We start from the raw sequence: 21,572 nt of genomic DNA, 5'->3' as shown, positions 1-21,572 counted from the left end.
TGTATCCAAGATTGCCACTTTAACATATAGTCCAAATAAAATTTTCTGAGTTTTTTTTTCTCATACTGAGTCTTTGCAGTCCAGTGTGTATTTTATACTTGAGGCACACTGCACTTGGGCACTGGCTTTTCATCAACAACACTCAGCCTGAGTTTAGAATTTATAGAATTTACAGTTGCAAAAGCAGATTAACATATCCAAGTTTTTGCCCTGATAACTAAACATTTTCCGGTAGTGACATCGAGTATTAGTGATTAGATTTAAATTTGAATTATTCGTGAACAAAATTAAACATTGAGCTCCTTAGTCTCACTAGCCACATTTCAAGTGCTCCGTAGACACATGTGCCGGCGGTGACCATAGTGGGTGGCGCTGATCTAGATTACACGAGGAAACAGGAGGAGAGGAATCCATAGGCACCATGGGGACAGTTAAACTCTGGAAAAATCAGAGAGAGCTGCTTTGCCTTCCGGTTTTTTGTCCTTTCTATGAATCAATGTTGCTAGTTTGTCAATTTGATGTTTTTCTAAAAGTTTCCGCTCTTCTCCTTAGGGTCCTTTTACGTGGTCCCCTGAAGGGCCTTTCCTTATGCATCTTCATCACTTACATCTAGGGCCACCCTCCGGTCTTTGCTTTGCCGATGGAAGGTTCGGGGGTGAGTTTAGAGGATTAGATGAAGACAGGAAGTTAATGCCTCTGCACCAGGTTTTTATGACTAAGCAGTTAAACCAGAGGAGTTGTTTCCTGACTCTCAGCCCCACTGGGCACCCACCACTCTCAAAACGCCTCTGATTCTGAAGATTTAGGTGGCGCCCAGGAAACTGCACGTTTAGCAAGTCTTTCCTGCTTTTCTACCTCCCTCCTGCCAAGTGCTTCAGAACAGCCTCATAGCCCTGCGAGCCCTTCTCCCACACACCCTTTTTGCTAGTGGTTCATAAGCTGTGTTTTAAGAACCCCCTTTATCAGAATGCCATGTCTTGTTAAATGGAAGAATTCTAGGCCCTACCTTGAACCAACTACATCAGAAAATCTGAAGTATCCATATCATCACAGAATATCTGTGACCCGAAGAATCTGCATCTTTAATAAGCTCCCTGGGAAATCATATGCCCAGGAGATTTTAAAACCTTTAAACTCTATGCAGATCCTGCAGCATAGAAAAATGGAATTTTTTTCAACCCCACCCTTTCTCATTCATCTTCTTCCCCGATGTTGGACATTTAGAAACCCATGGTGTCATATGTATTCTGCCTCCGCTGTGCTCGGGTCATTGAACAAACACGCGTTCCATCCAGACTCTGGGGATACAGAGATATAGATCATGAGATCCTGCCTCTGATCTCAGAGAGCTTGCAGACTTAAGAGGGAGAGACAGATCTGTGGAAGACAGCCCATAGCATTGCAGGTGGAGGGCTACGGGTGTGTGCTGGCTGCAGTGGGGACATGGAGAAGACAAGAGTCAGATCCATCTGGATTGTGAGTTGGTGAGAATGGTTTTGAAAAGCTTCTGAGACCCTGGGTTGATTTAGAAAAGGGAAAATTGATATTCCATTAGGATGGGGAAGATACCTCGAGACTTAGTGTGAACTAGGTAGTGAACAAGGAAGCAGAGCCATTATGAGTAACGGAATAATGGGTTTACTGTACGAATCAGACCTTATGGAGTGGAGGTCTGGCAGGGCACAGGTAGAGGAGCAGGGAAACATCACTGCAGAAGGCCCAGGCAGGGAGCTGATGACGAGGTTGGCAGAAGGCATCGCCTCTGCTGCTAGTGGTGGGCCTGGCATTGCTGGAGGTCAGCAGGGTTCAGAGCGGGGAAAGCAGGACTCCAGTGACGGGAAGCAAGGGGACCCTGGAACCTGGGAGGAGGGACAGAAACCTGTGCCTGTGGAAGGCGCTGGTGCCCTTGACCCAGGAGCTGCACACACACACTCAGAAACCAAGGGTGGAGGTCCCGGTAGGAGCTGGGCGAGATGTGAGCCCACCTCTGCCCTTACCCATGAGGTCAGTTAGACGTCAGTGACAATGTGTGGGAGCTGCCAGAGCCTTTCACATGTGATGCTGAGGTTTCGCTTCTGCTTCCAAATTTCCAGTAGATTTCATTGTGGCCAGCCTTAACCTGACCCCCACAGGGAGTGGGATTCCAGGACACCTTACCTGGTCAAGTGGAACTAAGTCAACACAATACAGAACCCCTGCTGTTGGCTTAGGAAACCTATGCTGGAAGTGGCTGGATGGGCATAGGGGGATCGGGGTGGCTGGTGATGTTGTAAGGCAGGGGACAGCCTTGTGAAGAGACAAAGCTGCAGTGGACAGCCTTGAGGGCCTTGCTAAATATTAGGGACTTTGTCCTCTGGATAGCTAATGTTTATAAATGGAGGAGTAACATGATAAAGTGAGTTCGCTTTAAGAAAAAAATTCAAGCGGTGGTTCTCAAATTTTCTGATGTCAGAAACCTTCAATTACTGAAGATCCCAAAGAGTGTTTGCTTATGTGGGTTATATTATTCATATTTGCCATCCTAGAAATTAAAACCAAAATTTAAAATATGTTGACTCATTCATTAACAATCACAATGAACCCATTACATGTTAACATGAAAACACATTTTTATATTAAAAACAAAAACTCAGTGAGAAGAGTGGCATTATTTGACATCTTTGCACATCTCTTTAGTGTCTGGCTTAATAGAAGACAGTCTGATTCTCGTGTCGGCTTCTGCATTCACTCTGTTGTGATATCCCATGTCACAAAGACTCAGGGAAACCACTGTATACTTATGATACAATAAGAGTAGAAAAGGCAACTCATATCTTTTGTACTATGATATAATACAATGGGAATAGTCTATATCATGTCTATAGTCAAATCATGTCTACAATATTATAGACGTTGTCTCATCCTCTTGGACCCCCCTGTAAAGGTTTTAGGGACCTCCATGAGTCCTTGGACCACCGTTTGAGAGTCATTAATGTAGAGGGAGACTTGGCAGGCAGGCAGAGCACAGGGGCACAGGAAGGAAATCTTATTACAGTCTCGGGGAGGAAAATGAGGGTCTGCACCAAGATATATCAGCTGGAAAGGAGAAGCAAAGATGGAGAGAGGTGCTCAGGAGACAGATGCCACAGAACTTAGTAACCAATTAGTTGTTGGGGTGAAAGAGAAGGGAGAGTCCCTGAGAACATCCTAAGCCAATGAATGGCTGGATACCCACCAGCTGCCAGTACAGGTGTGGGGTGTTCTCAACCCATCCCTGAGTCTGCCTTCTATTCCATGAGGGTTGACCTTAGGTGGGCAGGAAGCAGAAAGTCCAGCCCTAGAATAATTATCTGGAGGTCTAAATCTGACTTTTTTTATAATGACTATATATTGGTAGAACTTTTGAATGGCCAGAGTTACTAAAAGCATGCAAGTGTGGGCTGGCCCAGGCTTCACAGTTCACACATGCAGGAGCACAGAGAAAGATGGCTGGCTGTTCAGTGAGTAGCAAAGATGACAAGAGTGAAGTTTGGAGAGTGATCTTCTCTTTGGGGCCAGACACATTTGTGCTTGAAAGAGAGTTTAGGACCGATTCAAGAAGCCGGGTGTGGTTTTACATTTATACATACGTATGTGTGTGTATATGTGTATATATCTATGTGGTTATATATGTGTGTGTGTGTATAAATATGGTTTTTATATGTATATGATGTTATATGTATAGGTGGTTTTATATATAAGTAATTACGTAAGCTCAGGCCTCAGCATGGGGAGTGAAATGGACTGGTCCGAGTATCTGAAATCATAGATGATGTTCCTGGTTTGCCACCAACTGACAGTGTGACCTGGGACAACCCAGTAGGTGTTTCTAAGCCTCATTTTCCTTCTGAGACCTGTAGAGGGGTGTGAAATATCAGGAATCCTGAGATCTAATGTGCATATTTTACAGGCCACCAAGAGTGATCTTCTGGAGGACACAGTGGCTCCATCAGTGTCAGAGTTTGCCCAAGAAGCATTTTCCTTAAGCCTCATTTTCAATCTTGCCTGTTAAGGGGTTGGGAAATGAATGGAGAAGCCATCAATCTGACATCGGTGTACAACAGAGGAAGCTCTGTCTCAGGAGCTGCAGATCTTGTCACTTGTTTGGACGTTGTCCCCGGGTTGCCCTGCCAGCCTTGGCACCTTTTTGTTTCCTTAGTTCTTTTTTTCTTATTAATCATTTTTTAATTTTTTGATTACAGTTGACTTGCAATATATTAGTTACAGGTGTATACCTTAATGATTAGACATTATATAACTTATTAAGTGATTATCCTAATAAATATCGTACCCATCGGACACCATCCATAGTTATTAGAATACTATTGACTGTATTCCCTACGCTGTGCTTTACATCCCCTGGACTATTCTGTAACAATTAATTTGTACGTCTTCAATCCCTTCATCTCATTTTACCCATCTCCCAAACCCCCTTCCATCTGGCAACCATCAAAATGTTCTCTGTATCTATGAGGCTCTTTCTGCCCTGTTTGTTTATTATTTTGTGGGTTTTTTTAGATCCAATTGTTGATAGATATGTAATTATTGCTATTTGTTTATTTATTTTGTATTTTTTTTAGATTCAATTGTTGATAGATATGTAATTTTTGCCATTTTATTGTTCGTATCTTTGAGCTTTTGTTTTTCTTTTTCTTAAGGAAGACCCTGTAACATTTCATGTATGACTGGTTTGGTGGTCATGAGGTCCTTTAGCTTTTTCTTCTCTGGGAAACTCTTTATCTGTCCTTTGAGTCTTTGTTTCCTTAGCTCTTGAGTGGGCAGGACTTTTCTGCATCTACGTGCATGCGCGCACGTGCGCGCGCGCGCGCACACACACACACACACACACACACACACACACACACCAATTTGACCACACTCTACTCAGAGTTTCCCTAAGTACTCCACTGTGGTTAGCAGGTAGTTTTAGATATGCACAAATATTTTTTGATATTTATGTATACTTTTTTTTTTAACAGACAGAGAGAGTGTAAGAGAGAGGGATAGACAGGGACAGACAGACAGAAACAGAGAGAGATGAGAAGCATCAATTATTAGTTTTTCATTGTGACACCTTAGTTGTTCATTGATTGCTTTCTCATATGTGCCTTGACCGTGGGGCTATAGCAGACTGAGTAACCCCTTGCTCGAGCCAGCAACCTTGGGTCCAACCTGGTGAGCTTTTTCTCAAACCAGATGAGCCCGCGCTCAAGCTGGCAACCTCAGGGTTTCAAACCTGGGTCCTCCGGATCCTAGTCCGACACTCTATCCACTGTGCCATTGCCTAGTCAGGCTATGTATACTTTGATAGGCATTAGAAAAATACAGTAAGCGTAGCAAAACCACTAATATCAATATTAATTCTTAAGATAAGAAAAAATTTAAATAAATCAATTGAATTGAAGTAAAAGATTGTATAAAAGCTAATACAGATAGAACTTGAATGCAGTAAAATTCTGAATGGAGTACGTGAGTGACTAATATGTGGGAAGCACTAACCTAATTGCATTATGAGCATTGTAGCAAATTTGGAAGAGGTCTCAGGTGGTACCTGATACCCATGTCAGAAGTGTTTTATTCTTGATTGGTTTGATAGTTTGGTCTAAAAGTTCCTTTTGGAAATTTGAGTTATTTTACATCCACTTTATATTAGTCATGTTAAGTACTTTGAATGTGAGATTTTAAGCAGGTGTAATTAAGAGAAACAATCAGGCAAATTAAAATGAAGGGAATTCTGTAAAACAACTGACTCTACAAAAATCTCAATGTTATAAAGGACCAAAACAAACAACACACAAACAAAAATAAACAGAACCTCCCCCTCCCCCAAAGTCAGGGGAGCCATTCGAGTGAAAAGGAGACTAAAGAGAAATGAGTTAAAGATAATGTATGATCCTTGATTGGACCCTGGAGACACAATAAGTTATAAAGGACACTTAGCCACACTGAAGGAAATTTGAAAGCTAACTTTATATTATAAAATAGTATATTTTGAATTTTAAATTTCCTGAGTATGATAATTATAGTATGGGGGACTAACTTTGGGCTTAGTAGATTCATGCTGAAGTATTTAGGGTTGAAGTATATCAATATCTACAACTAACTCTCAAACAGCTTAAGCCAAAATACACATACACATATAATCATGTGTATACATAACACCCATATAAACACACAGATACATACTTGCGCATAACACATATGCACACATACACACAGATACATAGACTTACGTGTCCGCATACATAAACACATACCATAGACGTATGTACATGGAGAGGGAAAGCAAATGTGTCAGAATATTAATAGTTGGTCAATCCAGAGTATTCATCATACAATTCCTGCACCATTTTTGGAGACTTAGACTTATACAATTTTCAAATTAAAAAGTTGCAAGAAAATATTAGACTTTTTGATATAGGTCACAGAAATCATCTAAGAATTTCATTGTGTAACTCAAGAAGTAGGTGTTCAGGAATTAGATAAATAACAATTAAAAATTATTTTATTAATTGATTAATTTTTTTTAAATTAGAAGAGATAGTGAGACAGACTCCCGTATACACGCTTACCAGGATATACCCGGCAACCCCCTTTTGGGGTTGATGCTTGAATCAACCAAGCTATTTTTAGTGCCTGAGGCTGATACTCCAATAAGATATCCTCAGTGCCAGGGCTGATGCTCAAACCAGTTGAGCCACTGGCTGCAGGAAGGGAAGAGGGAGAAAAAGGGAGATGGTGGGGAGAAAAACAGATAGTTGCTTCTCCTTTGTGCCCTGACCAGGAATTGAACCCGGGATGTTCATATGCTGGGCTGATGCTCTATCCACTGAGCCAACTGGCCAGGGCCTTATATATATATTTTATTCCTTACCCCAGCCTATTAAAATTTTCTGTTCTTCTTCTTTTATTTTACCTATCTCCTGTTTCCCCTTTGGCAACCATCAGCTTGTTCTCTGTATCTGTAGATCTGTCTCTGTTTTGTTCTGTTTATTCTTTTTTTTTTTTTTAGAGTTCATATATAACTGAGATCATACAGTATCTTTCTCTGTCTGACTTACTTAATTTAGCATAATACCTTCTATGTCCATCCATGTTGTTGCAGATAGCAAGATTCCATTCACTTTAATTGCTGAATAATATTCTGTTATATATGTATACCACCTCTTCTTTACCTATTCATCTATCAGTGGACACCTAAGTTGCTTCCATATTTTGGCTATTTTGAATAATGTTGCAATGAACATAAGGGGCCATATATCTTTTTAAATTAGTTTGTTTGTTTTTTTGGATAAATACCCAGCAGTGGAATTGCTGGCTTGTTTAGCAGCTCTATTTTTAGGTTTTTTTGATGAATTTCCATACTGTTTTCCATATTGGCTGCACCAATTTACAATTGATTTGCATTTTCCAGATGATTAGTGATGTTAAACATCTTTTCATATGTCTGTTGGCCATCTGTATGTCCTTTTTAATGAAATGTCTATTAAGATATTCTGCCCATTTTTTAATTGGGTTGTTTGTTTGATTTTTGGTATTTAGTTATAGGAATTCCTTATATATTTTAGATATTAACCCTTTATCCGGTATATCATTTGCAAAAATCTCCCATTCAGTAGGTTGTCTTTTTCTTTTCTTTTTTTATTTTTGTATTTTTCTGAAGCTGGAAATGGGGAGGCAGTCAGACAGACTCCCACATGTGCCCACCGGGATCCACTCGGCACGCCCACCAGGGGGCGATGCTCTGCCTATCCGGGGCATCGCTCTGTTGCGACCAGAGCCACTCTAGCGCCTGAGGCAGAGGCCATAGAGCCATCCTCAGCACCCGGGCCATCTTTGCTCCAGTGGAGCCTCGGCTGCGGGAGGGGAAGAGAGAGACAGAGAGGAAGGAGAGGGGGAGGGGTGGAGAAGCAGATGGGCGCTTCTCCTGTGTGCCCTGGCCGGGAATCGAACCCAGGATTTCTGCACGCTAGGCCGACGCTCTACCACTGAGACAACCAGCCAGGGCCATGTCTTTTTCTTTTGTTGATGGTTTTGTGTAACATTTTTCCTGAGCTGACTAAGGAACATGCTTACATTGGTACAGAGACCCACAGTAACTACACAGCTATTCCACTATGAATAACCCCTCTGCCAAGTAACCATTAGACACAAAGCCCATCTCTGGTCAGCAGAACCAAGGATGAATGGTTTGTGGTGACCACCTGGATTCTAGCTTTTACAGGCCTTCCTATTACAGATGATCAAACAACACTGTTACAGAATAGCCTCTGTGCTGGTATTATCTGATTTTGGTGAATTCAAAAGTTCTCCAATAAATAATTATTGAGTGCCTACTATGGTCCAGGTATTGTTCCTAGGGGCAGAGGAAGATGGTTTAGATCCTACTTCTCATGGAGATTATGGTCTGAAGTGGGAGGGATAGACAGCCAAGCAAATAATGAGGTGAATCAGGTGATATAAAAAATTGCTAAGTCTTATAAAGAAATAAAAAAGTATGAAGGTAACATGACAGGGAATGTGATGAAGCAAGGTGTCTGGAAGGCTTCTCTGAGGAGATGATCGATTATTAATATCACAAGGAAGAGTTATTTTATTGTACAGGTCTCTGCCATTTATTCCTTATTCCCCTGGACTTGGAGCTTGCCCCTGATATCAAAGTCAAGGATCTTCTGAAACCTGGCTACTCTGCTAGGACATCACAAAGGGTCCGTGTGTCTGGTGTATTTCACACCAAGTGACTATAGAGTAGGACCGGTGCACAGGTGTGCTCACGTTCCCCTGTTCTCCTGTTGATGAACGCAGCCGTTCCCTGTGCGCTTTTCAACTTGACGATGGACTTTTAAGAAAGTTTAATTCAAAAAACCACACAAAGCTCATCATTTGCTCATCCCGACACATGGTGATGAAAGTGAGTTACTGTTCCTGAATAATGCTGCGAGGAAGCCTTCCAACCAGCAATTTTCAATAATGCCACATTGGCACCTCTCTGAATTACTATCTGCTTTGGCTAATTCAATATGACAGTTTTCTAAAGCAATCTGAGGTCATGTGAAAGCAGTGACAGAGAGAGTATTCAAACTCGCTTAGAGGAGGGTGGGGAAAGAACTTATACTGCAATATCCTTGTAACACAGAACAAGATCTATTTGGATTCATCTCCTGGAGGCATGAAATATGTTTTATTTTTTTCTTTTTCAGTCACCTTTTCAGTAACATCTGATAATTACATTCTCTCTGCCATGTTTCAGTTTACCCCAGGGTGTAAAATCCATCAGCTGACTCTCCAGCTCAGAGGCCACCGAGAATAGGAAGTGGAAACGCTATTTCTCCAGCATTAGAGAAATTCCAATTTTTAAAAATCAAGTCAACACATGCCCTTCATAGAAAATCACTCACGTGATTTTCGGCCGGCAGGTAAAAAGGATACTATGTAGGATTCCAAATATCACTATTCCTTCTCTTTCCCCTGTTTCCATTCGGGGGAACCAAAGCTGGCCTTCCAGATGGCAGGGTGTGGGCCAGGCAGCATGGTCTAGTATAAAACTAAACGATTTAGAGCCAGAGAACCTGGTTGGAGTCCCAGCCTTGCCGCCTGTGACTGTGAACTTGGCTCAAGGCCTGGCTCGTTGTAAATATTCAACAAATCTGAGAGTCGTTTCCTCCTCCTCCTCGATCCTCTTTTTTGATGCCTGGTCATACACACTCGTGTATGGAGTGCCTTACCAGTCTCTCCCTCGGTTGGCCTTTCTGTCTGTAGAACATGTCAAGCATATTCCTGCTTCAAAGCTGCTGAATGTAACTTCCTTCGCTTGAGACGGCCTTCCCACAGATCACACCACTTTCAGCTCTCAGCTCAAATGTCACCATTTGAGCAGCCATCCCAGCCTTGGTCACTCTCTAACCCGGTGGTTCTCAAAGTGTGTGCCAGGGCACACTGGTGCGCCCTAGAAGATTTCCAGGTGTGCCCTATGGTATTCCAGAGAAATATGTGCCCTGTTGGGGACCAAAAAACCAACAGGGTTTTTGGAGTTTAGATTTTGGGGTGACAGAGGTGTGGGGAATTGCCTGTAAGCTGACAGTCTCCCCAACCACCCACCTCACTTGCCTGATTAGGTTGCAAAAGGCTGTTAAGCTGTGGTGCTGGATTGTTTACACTACCCCCCATGTTCCCCAGAAAGACTGGAGGCAAGTTTCTTCTATCCTTTGTTTGGTGTAAAGTTAAAATGATATGTATGGTGGGGGTTTTTTGCATTCAACACAATTAAGAGTAAAAAGAGAGGAATTCCTCAATGAATTGATGAGGAAATGAGAGTTTGCCTTTCAAATATATGCCCAAACATTGAAGAAATCACTAGAACACATCAGGCTCATGTTTCTCATAAACATAAGAATGAAAAAACTTAACACATTTGTGCCGGGACCTGCCGAATTTCCTAAATCTTTGTGATACTAAATCTTACTAAGAATGTATCTATATGTATAAAAAGATAACTTTTTGTGGATTTTTTTTATTTTTTTACTCCTCTTTTTTATGAATTCTAAAAAGCATAACCCAAAAACTGTAACATAAAAATGTTTTTTAATGTCATAATAAATTTAATTTTTTCATATTTATTTTGTTTAATTACCACAAAAGCATGCTTGGATTTTATATTTTTTCCCATAATATTTGACTTAATTATTATAAGATATTTCTCAGAAATTTGTATATAGTGCGCCTACAATTATTTGTAGGATTTTAAATGTGCCCTGACTTCAAAAAGTTTGAGAGCCACTGCTCTAACCTGTCACCCTGATGGGTTTTCTTCATGGCTCACTATCTTATGTTACCTTGAGCACCTGTTTGTTTGTTTGTTTTTATTATTGATCTTGCCTCTTTCAACCCTGAGCTCTATGGGAGCAGAGGCCTTGACTATTATGGGTAAACCAGCACCTGGTACATAGTAGGGGCTCAATAAATATTTATTGCATGGAAGTTATTGGGACCTCTGTGAGAGGTGGAGGCGCCTTCCATTGCTGTTCTGAAGGTCAGATGATACAGGTTTCAGAGAGTCCTTTGGAAATTATCCAACACCTCTTACTAAGCCTTCTTCACTTCACCCGTGAAACATCCCTTCCCATTGCCCCAGCCTGAAGTGTCTTTTTCCCATTCTCGTGGCATTTTCTGTAAAGGTCTCATGTTTCTGACGCATAATCTAACTCCTGATCCCTTTCATCGGCAGGAATTTCGAGTGAAACCTGGAGGAAGTTGAAACAGGATGGCAAATTCTCCGGCTTGGAAATTGGTACTCAGCACACAGTTTACAGATGTAAGTACACCGAGCAGGCAGCATTTAAACAATGCCCGGCATCAGAGGGAGACTGTATTAGGAACTCAAGCTACACACAGTTTCCCGGTGTCAGTTTAGGCTTAAAGAAAATGCATCATGGGCCTGCTTTGGGTGGTGGGGACAGGGGACAAACACAGAGGGTTCAGCTTGGAGGTGGGCACTGTGGAGCCACAGCCACAGCCATGGCCCATTTATGTTCCTTGTGTTCCTTCCAGACAGCAGCTCTATGATAAAGGAGGGCAGTGCTGATAATGAGCTGCTGGGGACATCTTGCCCATGGACAGGAGAGGGATTCTTTTTTCTATCTACCTACCTTTGTGGATAAATTTCAACCTTAACTATTTATAACTTTTTCAGTCTTCAATCAAGATGTAGTATGTTGGCTTTCAAATAGCTTGATTTAAATTGTAGAGGGAAAGGAAGGGGAAGATTTCAGAAATCTCAATCCATTATTCATGATGTTTAGAAAGATGTGTTGTTGTTGTTTTTTAACAAGTGAGAAAATCATCCTGATAGGAACTGAATCGGGCAGTGAAGTGTGTTGATTTTGGAGGGTGAATCCCCTCCCTGGCTGCCATCTTGCAGAACAGTATTCAATGGTGCCGTGCCTTCTCGCCTTCTGGGTCTATTTCTCCAGGAAATTAGAAGGGATTATTTAAGGGTCAGTGGAAATGGAAATTTCTAGTTTAAGAAAATGAAACCAAAATTTAAATGTTTGGAGAATTACTTCGTCTGTATCCTCTCCCTCTTTTTTGAAGTATAAGAATTTTGGTAAACTGAGTCAGAAAAGAAGCATGCACATTCAATCTGTCCTCTCCTCTCCACTTCCCCAGAGGACCGCCGGAATCCTGCCCACACTTCCTAGGGCATGGGGTCTCTTTGTTAGACTCCCAAGAGAAACCCTCACAAGAATGTTCAGATCTACTGGAAAAATAAGCTTATATAGCACAAGGATTTTGATGCAAAAATATACTGCTTATAAAAATTGGGGATATTTCCAAATGAATATGAAGTGATAAAATATCCCCTAATTTTTGTGAGCAGTATAATTTAATTATATATTTAACAAGTGACTTAAAGGATGAGCAGATGCAACACCAATTATTTGTAATATGGACTATACCTTAATATGAGCACTTTCTCTATAATAAAGATAATATATAATGTAAATGTACATTTCTCCCTTAGGGTAACAAAAATAAGAATAGGAATTTTTCTGTTTTGAAGAACTGAGGATTTCTTGTAGGGAGTCTTGTTTAAAGAGGAGAGGTGAATTAGCACAAAAGAAATTATAAATTAAGTGCAACCCTAAAATATAGTTCATTCAGAGGATTTAAACGCACTTTTTTTTAAAACTCCTTCTGTTTTTAAGAAAACCATTAGAAATATAAGGTCGATCTTAGATTCCTAAGGGTGTCCAAGGCTTGCATATAGCACCATCTACTTCAGGGCCAGCCTGCCCCGGAGAGGATCAACCACCACACAGAATTTCCTTGAAACATCACACAAGTGACTCTTCCTCTGTTTGCTTGTTTTGGAGGATGAAAAGCTTCCGCTGGGTTTTGTGCAGAAACTAACATTTGAGCTCTGAGAGTCAAAGAGAATGCTTTTTGCCTCTCTGACTTCTCTGTACTGTTTTTCTGGAAACTTTGGTTCAGAATATTTCATCTTTAGTTCAGAACACCAAATCAACAAATTAAGAGAATTTTCTTAGATGCCATTTATATGACAATTTCCTCAGGCCCTTATCTCTATATTCCCCAAATTAAAAAAAAAAGTAATAAATTCAAACTCTGAGTTTTAATTTTTTGATGTTTGACCTAAGGTCATACGTTCCCGTTGTGTTGGAAAGGAGAATTTCCTGCGTTCAAAACTCTGTCATTTGCTTATTCTTTACCTTCTTCCTCTACCACCGTGCTTCCTTTAATCACCCCGAGGTTCATTTTCCTAAAATACCACTTTGAGTTGGTTACTTCCTTGCTTAATGCATTTGGTGACTCTCAGTATCCATGAAGTTGAATTCCTTGACCTGGCATTTCAGACCAACTCTGATCTCCTTCTTCTAATATATTTCATGGTGCACCTCAGGGCTCCTGCTGGACATGATCCACACTTCTGATGAACTTTGAACGTACTCTACATTCTCTATGTCCCTGATGTAGTCTCTACTGAAGACTTTCTCCCTCCTTTTTCTTTGAACTTATTCAGTGCTATTGCATCCTTTTCATACCTAACTCAAGTACAAATGCAGCAACTGACCGCCTCTGATTAAAGTAGCACCAGAAAGGGACCAGAGCCAAGGTGGGTCTACCCTGGCATGGTCTGGAATATGTGAGTTCTTGACTTTGTGAAGAAAAGATTTGATGACATGAGTAAGGGGATAGTGAAACTAAGAAAAGGTTTAAGATAGAAGAAGATAAATCACAGCTACAGAAGTTAGCCTAGGCTCAAGAAAGGAAGTCACAGTAAAAGAAATGAGCCATGCTGGGCTGCATGGACTCGGGAAAAGAAATTACAGAGGCAAAAGAAAAGTCCTTGGTTCACGGGGTTAGCCTGGGATGAGATGCCACTGCCTACTGCTCCCCTGGTTGCAAGCCTTGTGGGGACCCTTAGAGCTTAAGAGAAAGAATGCAGAAGTACATGCCTGAGGAAAGGATGGGCATAGGCACACTCAAAGGAGAGCTGCTCTGGGTTCTTTGTCTTGAGGGTTTTTATCTAAAGGCAGGAGTTTTAGGGAGGTTCCATGGGAGAATATTTAATAGCTTTCCAGGTGTGTCTTTTAGTATGCTTATGCATCAAAATGAGCATAAATAGGGACTTTGGGATCATTCTCTGATCAGCTTCTTTTCTTTACTTTTATATTAGGTTTGTGTGGCTCTAATTGGCTTTTGCAATTTATTTCCCTGACTTCATCCATTCTGGGATTTTGCTGGTCCTAATGGCATCAACTGGGTCTCTGTTATCTATCTCCTTTACTAGGGTGATCTAAGCTATTTATTTTCTGGCTGAGGAGAAGAGGTATAAACCATCTGCTACTAAGTGTCCTTGGTCAGGGAAGATAAGATCTTGCAATTTATTAGCAGACTGTTAATTGCACGGCCTTGTTTAACTATTTGTCTCCATTTCCCTCAAACTACTTCCTAACTTCTTGCTATCCTGTCTCAAATGTAATCATTCCTTTTAAGTAAGCTTTTATCTCTTGAATTTACTTATTCTATTTTTTTTTTCCTGCCTTTTATAAGCTGTGTCCAAGACTAAATGTCTTACGGCCCATGACTATGTGTCATAACATCTCTACTCACTGCCTGGTTTGCCATCTTACCCAGGATAAGTATTCTGAAAGTATCTGTTATTCTCAAAAGTGAGGTAAATCTCTTTCTAATAAACAGGAAATCTAGGTGGCTCTCATTTTCTTTTCCTATTTTTAATTAAATTTATCAGGGTGACATTGGTTAATAAAATTATATAGGTTTCAAGAGTACAATTCTATGATGAATCGTCTGTATATTGCATTGTGTGTTTACTACCCAAAGTCAAATTTCCTTCTATCACCTTTTATTATCCCCAAACTCCCTTCCTCTCTGGTTACCACCATACTGTTCTCTGTGTCTGTGAGTTTTTGTTCGTTTGTTCATTTATTGCTTTTGGTTTTATATCCCACATATGAGTGGAATCATACGGTTCTTGACTTTTTCTGCCTGCCTAATGGGTCAAGGAAGCTTTTCTGTTAAGCCTCAGAAACCATGTCAGATCACTTCACTCCCAGAGTATGGGCAGTTGTATTCAGAGTCTGGCAGGCCCAGGAGAGAGAATGTGAAATGTATTTGGAAGTGGGAGCATGCTATCTCTGGAAATGAGCAGAGAGAGGTCACCCATCTTACCCTCAAAGTGGCATATCTAGGGTGGGCAGGAGGAGCAGCATCCCTGGGCACAGGCAACAAATAGGCACATAGGGAATTTCAAACTATCATGAAACCAACTAAGAGTTAGTTGTTCTGCTGCTTATCATGAAATACTAGCGTTTCTAAACAACATCGTCATAAAATTATTTTTCCTCCCCCAAATGTGCATTTCTGTTATTGTTAAATTTTAATAATATAAATAAGCTCCAAATTAGCACATTATTGTTATTGATATTATTATTGAATAAATGCTGTATTCTACATGGAAGTTAATGTGGAGAAGTCCCAGTTGTGCAGATTGGCACACATAGCCACTCAACAAGGAGGGCAGATGGTGCCAACTCCTTCTCTCGCTCCAGGGCCAACTTGTGGACCCAGCCCCGTGGACCCATGCATGTGACCTTGCAGTTAGGAAGTAGATATGGAACAAACAGTGGAGCACAGTGATTGTAAAAATTCATAGACCTTGAGTTCCATTAATTTTGCCATTCTCTGGGACCACTTGTGGGTTTTGTTTGTGCTTAACTTTTGGATATTTCTAAGCATCTGGTTTTGTTTGGTGACAGTTATCATGGAAAATCATTTCTTCTGATAAAGAAGGGGTGTATTAAACAGTACGTACTCCTGGAGTCATATATAGTAAGAATTCTGATGTATAAGATATGCTTGTTTTACCGAGGAACAATTTCTGAGGACTCTAGACAAAGCTCCACACAAGTGTAAATGTCACCTTATTAGAGAAACTTTCTCTGAACTACCATCTGAGATAGGTGATCACACCCCTCCCCCGCCCCGCCCCACTCTGTCATTCTTATCCCACTTCGTTCTTCTCCACAGCATTTATCCCCTCTCACATATTACACATAAGTGTGTGTGTCTGCGTTTGTGTGTGTGTGTTCACTTGTTAGTATGTGTCTTCTCTGCTAGTCTCAGCTTCCATGGGGTCAGGAAATTTGCTTAATCCATGCTGTATCCTGGACACCTGTATGGTAGTTGGACATGGAATCAATGCTCAATAAATACTTGTTGGGTGAATGAATGAATGAGAGAAGTGTCATAATATATATCCCGCAGACACCTTCCACTTATTTTCTTCTCTCTGGAGCCCAGGTAAGCACACCTGCAAAGGTGTTACAGAAGTACCTTTTTGCCTATCTCAGAGAATATGGTTCTCTTCAGATATAGATGGAAAATTTCCCCAACTTCCTTACCTATTGGTTCAGCCTGCAAACCTAACTCAGAAGGTAGCAGTGTAGTAAAAGTGACCCTGTAGAGAGAGTTTACTGTAGTTAGGCCCTTTAATGTATATTATCTCAATGGATTGTCAAAAAGGCCATTTTCGAGATGAGAAAAATGACAACACGCATGTGATCATCTAGGCCTGTCCTGTCCCCAAGCCTGGGAAGGAAGGACAGCCGGGGCCGGCGAGGCAGAGTGCCCCACCTTCATGGGATCCTCTCCCTTTCTCGCAGCCTCTGCTGCTTTGACACCTGCTCCTACCAGCATCTGCTGCTGAGACATGTGGGGTGTCACCGCACAGCTGTGAAGTGGGGCAGAACAGAGCAGCAAATGCAGTTAGCACGGAGGAGCCGGGGAACGAAACGCAGGACTTCAGCAGCTGAGGAGAACAGGGTCAGCTCATTCTGCAGGAATAAAGGCCATCTGGGGGCGGGTATGCAGGAATCCTTTAGTCCAAAGAGCCGATTGTGCAAAAAGAGGACAGGCCATTTCATGTGTCCATGTCCTAAACATACCTTTGCAAAGGTAGTCATTATGTTGTCTCACACTTGGAATCACTCACTTACAAACCCACTTTTTCAAAACCACTCATAGAGTTTTTAGAGACTTTAAGACAAAAATTTTTTTTAAAGTGCATACTTTTGATTTAAAAGCTTAAACCTCAACAAACACACTTATAACAACATAACAAAATTAGAACAACACTAAGGAACGTAAACAAAGAATCTCTCTAAATTTTACGGTACTATAAGATCTTTTCCATTTTTTTTTTTTTCCTGGGCTCTTGCCTTTTCAATTCTGGTCCATATGCATGCACGTTTTTTACTAGGGCATAAGCCTGCATCCTGAATGTGCAGGAATCTGTTCTGGAAGGAGTCATGGTCACTGCCACCACTGCAAGGCACCTCCACGGCCAAGGAGAAGGTGAAGGCGTGACAGCGCCCACCGGTAGATACATGTTTAGGGGTGAGGAGAGGGCACCCCAAAACCAAAGGCTGTATCAGTGGATAGACTTAGGAAGAGAGAATTAAAGCGCCTACAATACAAGATTTAAGAAAAGATTGGAAGAGACATAGGTGAGAACAGAGAAAAATGAGGGAAGGCGAAGACAGTGGAAATTAGTGCAAGGAAAATGACCCATCTCTCTGGTGTGGAGTTTGGCTGACTTGCGTTCGAGCGGCTGGTGTCTCCATGAGATCTACAGTTTCTGTCATTTCTCTACAGGCACAATAACAAAGATGGCAGAAAGACTGATTTGAAATATTCTCGAAGATGAGCTTGGTTATACATGTGAGGTCAGAAATCGGTCTGTCATTAATAATGTTTTCAGAGAAACTGACATGTCATTTCTCACCGATTTAAGCCTCTGGGAGGCAGAGAGAGGGGGAGAATAAAACAAAACCTGCGACTGTCAGAAGGAAGGGCTCACAGAAAACAAAGCTGACAGTGTCCTTAAATAACAGAAAACCTGAAGGCAAGCAGGATTTGGAGAACCCTTGCTGGTTGTCTTAGGCCCTTAAATCGCTTCTCTGATTACCACTCGGGGTCAGGTGTTAGATTCGACTCTGACCTATAATGTTACCCATTTAAACTCACTCTTGTTCGTTTTTTTGAGAACAGACTGTACCCAACTGTGTGCCAGGAAGTATTAGGCCCAATAGTACTGAAAGATGCCACGTTGAAAACAACGGTTCATCTATCTCATTGGCGGCATTTGGTTTCGAAAGACATGAATTGTATCGTGTGGATATTGAGGAGTTTATGGTGTCCATACCTTGGGACACCAGATGACTATGTTTTCTTTTCGTGTCTAAGTAACAACCTAAAATAGCCTGCATGATACATTTCCTAGATGCGGAAGCCGTCCGCAGCCTGGCTGAATTTATTGTGATGCCTTCCTGTTTCTGGTGATCTGTTTCTAATAATCTGGTGCAGCAATGTGGTAGCATCGTGACGGAAAATCCGTCGGAGATGTGGGTATGTGTGGAAAAAGACCAGGTCGGCCATAGCAAGCCCAGACCCAGACCTGTTCAGAATGCTGGAATGGATTTTTGAGTGTTTCCCCACTGCCATTCCAGCTGTGTGGATGGACACACAAAAAGCTGACTGTCTAAAGCCAGGGCCTGGACAGGATCATAAGTGTCTATAACTGTAGCGATGGTTCCCAGACTCGGCTGCACACTAGCAACTCCTGCAGAGCTTCTGAAATCCTCCCAGGCCCAGGCTATCCTCTCCACACATTAAAGCAGAGTTTCTAAGGCTGGGGGTAGGGCATCAGTCATTTTTTAAAAAATCCCCCAGGAGGTTTTGACACACTGCTGTAAAATAAAGTAAGATATAATAAAAGCCGCAGAGAGATGCGGATACGCTTTAGGAGTACTTCAGAGACGGGAGAAATAGCAAAGGCCGGCCTCCTTGGCGCGGAGCAAGGAGGGTGTTCTAGGCAGAGGGACAACAGAAGCCAAAGCACAGATAAGAAAGTGTGTGGTGACACAGCACAAAATCCTTTTGAGCTGTCGCCTGGAGGAATAGAGGGATAGCAAGAGACTATCAGGAGAATCAGAGTGTGCTGAAAGGGGCAGATGCCCGGCAGATGGGACTGCTTTCCAGTTTCACAGGCAAACGTAGCCATCGGAGAGAGGGTGTTTTGTGTATTTGTTTTATTTTTAATGAATAGAGCACCAGTGTGTATCCAGTGCCTAGAAGAAAGCAGAAACAATAAACCTGTATCGCATTAGGAGGCTACTGTTGCTTTAAAATGACATTTTCTGACTTTCGTTATTAATTTATATCTTCATATCTTTTTGTGTGTGTGTACAATTTCCTAACATTTTTTTTCCTATTTATTGTCACTTAAATATATCTTTAAAGGACATATATCTCTATCTGCTTATCTATCCCTCTATCGAATACTCTCTAAAACACCCTCAATGAAAAACTTGTATCACTTTTCACAAATAGAAGTTCAGTCTTAGGAAATACTGCTACAAAAATAAAACTGAGTTGTTTCTCGTTAGGTACTCTCGCCTGCTGAAGATTCTGAGTTTGAGGCCCAGTCTCTTTGGGGAAAGGGAGGATGTGTCAGTGTTGTTGGAGGCAGACTAGCACTGAGCAGGGTGGCGACCGCGGATGGTGAAGAGGGAAAGGAATCAGAAGACAGCTCAGCAGCTGACGCACCAGCGGTCCTTGCTGGATCTATGTGTGTGTATGTGTGTGGGGGGAGGTGATGAGCATTTTATTAGCATTACCCCAGACGATGGAGTCACAGTCCGCCACGTGTCAGCTTTAATGCTAAAATACCGGCAAGGGACGTGGCTGAGAGACACGGTAAAAATCACAACAGCGGACCTTTGAAGGTGCTTTCAGATCTAATCATCCCCTTTTATTCTGCCTGCGGAAAAGGCAGCTCTTGATGGTTTGATAACCCCAGGAAGGACGTACCTGCTCTCCATGTGAATGAATGTAACTGGCAATGTAGAATGTCACCACACATACTTGAACTTAGAGATTGCCATTTTTTAAATGCACTATCGAGTAACATGAGAATTTGGAATGTTGTGGAATTTGAAAATAGTGTACTGCGTGGCTATGGTTTCATATGGGGACATTTTATTTTAACAATGGTTTGAGTACGTTTGAAGCAATAGAAGCCCTGTGGTGTCTACGTGTCTGTCTGTCTGTCTCTGTTGTGTTCACGAAGCACTGTGGTAAATGGGAAAGTCAAGTTTTAAATTACTAAGCAATGGCAGTAATGAAAAAAAATAACCCTGCAGTCATAGAGCAAACATTATGACCTTATCCTAAAGCCAGTAACCAGCTAATAAAAAAATGCAGCTCCCAGGAAGTACCCCCTGGACTTCTCTTAAAGCCTCTTCAAAGCATAACAATGTCTATATCTTGAGTACATACTGCTTGGTTTATGTAGACTGTTGGTAAAATCCAATCTAGAGCCTTCTATGATTGCATGACATAGGCACTTTGCTGATCAGTAGATCTTACTTGGCAGGTGGACCTAGCGTTTTAGTCAAATCCAGTTGGGCTGGTGACAGCAATGCTGCTGTTCATTTCACTCACTCAGTTCTTGCATCAACAGCACCTACCTTCATCTTTCCGTCTTCACTGTCTTCTGTAGTTGTGTCCTATATAGAATTCCAGATGGAGAAGAGCTCATGTCTCTACTCCACTATTAACCACCCACATTCCCTGCAGCTACGATTCAAGCTGTGCTGTGGTGACAGAGAAGGTCAGCGGGGCACATGCTACATATATTAGTAATGCCTGTAGGTTACCAAGTATCCTTTATGTAACATGGTTTAAAACTCACCATCACGTTATTGCTGCTTATTATCACCGCTTTACCGATTAGGAAACCGAGACTCTGAGAGGCTAAGGGACCAGCCAGGCTTTGCCCAGCTAATTAATGATAGTGCTGGACTTCAAACTGAGATTCGTTCCCAAAGCCTGATCTCATCTACTTCTCCACACCTGCCTCTGAATGGCTGTGCCTAGTTGCTCATCTCCCTGGGTTCTTTTGATGCAATGATTTATGAGCGTGTTAAAGAATCACTGCCAGGGATGCATTTGATAGTCTATGAAGCAGAGCAAGGGGTGCATGGCTATTGGTGCTGCTCAAAGGAGCTGGCATGTAGGGCTGGTGGTGGATCACAGCCAAGATAATCTAAGTGCTAAAACAAATGGACCCAAACATGTCATGACTCAACACAACAAAAGTTTATTTCTTAATCACACGATTGGGCAAGGCAATTTGAAATTGGTGGGAAGGTGGAAGGGGAAGGTGACTTTAGTCCATGCAGTCACTCAGGGACCTAGGCTGGTTGTGGCTCTGCTTCCATCAATACATGACTTCCAAGGATGTCGCTGATGTCTCCATTCCGGTTAGCCAGAGGGGGAGTAGGCTTAGAGGACTGTGCATGTGATCCTTTTATGGACCAAGCCTTAGCAGAGGCATACATCTCTTGCACCAGAGGCATACATCTCTATTTTTTTTTTTTTTTTTGTATTTTTCTGAAGCTGGAAACGGGGAGAGACAGTCAGACAGACTCTCGCATGCACCCGACTGG

General features: G+C 41.8%; 1 protein-coding gene across 1 annotated transcript in view; it reads left to right on the top strand.

The window, feature by feature from the left end:
• Positions 1–21,572, top strand: part of LRRC3B (leucine rich repeat containing 3B) — a 92,288-nt gene that overhangs the window by 14,000 nt on the left and 56,716 nt on the right. Inside the window, exon 2 of the mRNA XM_066350903.1 lies at positions 11,243–11,329. The gene's annotated coding sequence lies outside the window, so the exon portion shown is untranslated. The remainder of the gene's footprint in view (positions 1–11,242; positions 11,330–21,572) is intronic.

This window comes from Saccopteryx leptura, chromosome 10, assembly GCF_036850995.1.
Source record: "Saccopteryx leptura isolate mSacLep1 chromosome 10, mSacLep1_pri_phased_curated, whole genome shotgun sequence".
NCBI lineage: Eukaryota > Metazoa > Chordata > Mammalia > Chiroptera > Emballonuridae > Saccopteryx > Saccopteryx leptura.
This window is presented reverse-complemented; position numbering and strand designations above follow the sequence as displayed.